This window comes from Amphimedon queenslandica, unplaced genomic scaffold (genome assembly GCF_000090795.2).
Source record: "Amphimedon queenslandica unplaced genomic scaffold, v1.1 AMPQUscaffold_10461, whole genome shotgun sequence".
Classification (NCBI taxonomy): domain Eukaryota; kingdom Metazoa; phylum Porifera; class Demospongiae; order Haplosclerida; family Niphatidae; genus Amphimedon; species Amphimedon queenslandica.
In genome coordinates this window covers 3,223-6,431 of record NW_003549275.1, presented here as the reverse complement: position 1 = coordinate 6,431, position 3,209 = coordinate 3,223, and the positions used below count along the sequence as shown (strand labels likewise).

Sequence of the window (3,209 nt, the reverse complement as noted above, 5' to 3'; positions counted from 1 at the left end):
AGTGAACTTCAGCTATTCTAATTCCATACCAATTATCACAAAACTGACTATCCTCAATCACAAAAGTAGAAATTAATTGAACATGAGGAAATTGGCACTTCTTTGAGTTCAGTTTTGCATTAAAAATAATATGAAAGATAAAGATATCACTAATTCCTGATTGAAATGATGAGTTTTTAATATAAAAAGAAAAAAGACTATTACCAAATTGCGAAGAAAATTGAGAGTGAGTTATATAATAATGATCAAAGATGACTGATAGATTGTATGAGGTACCATGATGAATATATAGGCCAAAGTGCAATGATGTAACATTAGTCACTATTAGTGAGTAATGAGGTAGTTCAGTGCTACATACTGGTGGAGGCTTGTACCAAATGAGTACATCATAACGATTGAAAACTGAGGATGATACCTTAATGTCAAAAACATTGTTTAATTCTATAGAAAATGGTGTCTTTTTAAAAGCTGTTGTTCCAATAAATAAAGAGTTAGTTATGGTAATATTGTTGGATGATATAGCCATTACTCCAACATTATATACTGACATGTTAGAAAAAACAACATGATTGCTATTATGAATGTGAATAGACCTTCTATAGCTCCTGCTACTAACAAGGCAAGACTGATCCAGTCCATGTAGAGTAACATTCCTTACTGCAGTCATGTTAACATCAGTATTAATGTCACTGGTTCCAATGAAGTAGAAGATGATGTTACTGTATTGAGACATATCCTCAGCATACACTGATAAAGGATTACAAGGTGTATGAGTAACTGAACTGCAGTTATCAGACACATAATACTCACCAGAGGAGACACTGCAAGAGCTGCTGAAGAATAAGAGAACAACCACTAACAGGAGAGACATACTCTTGCTTTTACTATTATTGTTATTTTTTGTGTCATCATCACTGTTACTGTTTTAATACTTTAGGAATTTAATGTTAAGTCATAGACTTATACAGTTCTTAAAATGTGTAAAAATTTTTGCCCAGGAGGTAAACCATCTTTTTTATAGATCTAAACCTTAAATATAATTTCATTTTGCAGACTGTAAAATTTCATGAATAATTTGAAAAAAATTTTTATCACACTGAATATTCAATGTATAATAGGCTTAAAACGACTCCAAAATTTTCTGAATAATTATTTTGAAATTTGAAGGAGTCTTCTCTTAAAAACAATTAAGTAGAAGAAACAGTGTGTATGGTATGACAAAACTATGGACACCAACATGGCAAATCCAAATAGTCCAGTATTAGATAACTGGGAGAATGGTTTGCTTTGTATTCAACCAGTGAACAATTAGTATTAGGCTGAGGTCTAGCACATACATGATCGACTGTATGAGCACTGTCTGGAGTGAGTCCATTACATATTTCCAATATACCATCAGTGACATTTAGTGATCCAAAGTAATCATAACCAAACAAAGCTCTATGAAACTTTAGTGCTTGACCGGGATAAATCTGTTTGTAACTTACATTTTTTTTAAATTAGTAAAATTGCAGAACTGAATTTTCTGTAACATGCCTGTTGAACTAATGTTTGGATTTGTCAAGTTGAACTGATTATTTTCATGATTATCTAGTATATTCATATCATCACCAAATATTCCAGCACTATTATTTATTAATGTAAGTGGTATATTTGGTGCCTCTAATATTATGCCAATACCTGATATCTTTTCAAGATAGATCCCTCTACCTTTATAAGATGCATGATTATCAATAAACTCCAAGTTAGCTGATGTTAGTATCAAATGCGATGAGCCATTTATTGCTAATCCTCCTCCAATTTCTCCAGTATTGTGTTCAAATATCAAGTTATCCTCAATTGTTACTATTGGTGTTTCAAGTGTCAATCCTGTTGAGGTACCGTTAGCAACAGTAGCATTACTGAGACTAATAGAATTACTGCTCAAATATCATATTTGCTCCATTTCCAATTATTAATTGGAAATGGAGCAAATAAGTTCAGTATCTGTTATATTAATTTAAACCATTCTCGGGAATCTTCTATGAATCAATTAGCCTATACTTGTGTTGTTAGATATTGAACAAGACTTGATAATAATTAAGTAATTGCCAAGTGTTTTAGGTAAGTATGGATCCCTTGATATCAAAAATCCATTAATAATATTGAGAAATTGAATGTCCTAAATTACAAAGGTAGAAATTAATTGAATACTAGGAAATTTGCACTCAACTGATTTCAGGTTTTCACTAAATGAAATATGAAAACTGCAGTAATTACTAAGGAATGATTGAAATAATGAGTTCTTGATATAAAAAAAGACTATCACCCAATATGAATTCAGAGAAACCATAAATGAGAGTATCATAATGATCAAAAATGGCTGATAGATTGTATGTATGAGGTACCATAATGAACAAATAGTTTCATCCTAATGTACTTGAATGAGTAATGATTAGTGAGTAGTGAGGTACAGTAGTTCAGTGCTACATACTGCAAGAGGTTGGTATGTAATAACTAATCATAATAATAGAAAACTGAGGACAATACTTTAACATCAAAAGCATATTGGTTAATTTTATGGTGAACCATATTATGATAGCTTTTGTTCATTAAATAAAGAGTTAGTTATTGTAATATTGTTGGATGATCTATAGCAAATCCAGTGTGGGATGCTATATGAATGAGTGTTGGTTAATTGGACTCGCCACGCTTGCGTAGGCGGGTACTAAGCAGTTGGGTTGTCATTACCCGAGCCCACGCGTAGGCGTGGAAGCGAGGGTAAAGCAGTCGTCCTGTCAGTGTGTGTGTCCAAGCCAAATCTGTTTTCAAGCCTCTGCTGCTTTCTATTTGAGTTCTTAAGAGTCTTATAATCAACACTAGAGCTAGGAAAAGTTTGTTCCTATCAGCCTACTGCTTCATTTATCTTTTCCGCAGGAGCAAAAGCTAACAAAGTTGTTAAACTTAGGTCGGCACTCGCACAACTCTCTCATCGTGAAAGGAATCATAGCAAAAAACTAATGAAGCATTAGAACAAAACTTTATCTTTTATTATAATGTAAGAAATTGCTCCAATCATCTTTGTTTTCAAGATATGAGAGCCCAAACATTCATACCTTGTGGCGAAGCTCTCTTCTCCAGAAGTAGCGGCCAGAGTCTTTAAACATCAGGGACTCAATAGACGTTTGTATGCAACAAATAGAGCCTAACAATTGTATGCTAAACTGTTT

At 32.9% G+C, this 3,209-nt stretch overlaps 1 long non-coding RNA gene across 1 annotated transcript; it reads left to right on the top strand.

Annotated features, from left to right (window-relative positions):
* The first annotated feature begins 2,686 nt into the window (after positions 1-2,686).
* LOC109590136 (uncharacterized) lies at positions 2,687-3,074 on the top strand. The gene is made up of 2 exons (XR_002189168.1): positions 2,687-2,873; positions 2,917-3,074. It is a non-coding gene; the product is annotated as an uncharacterized LOC109590136 (long non-coding RNA).
* The last annotated feature ends 135 nt before the right edge of the window (positions 3,075-3,209 follow it).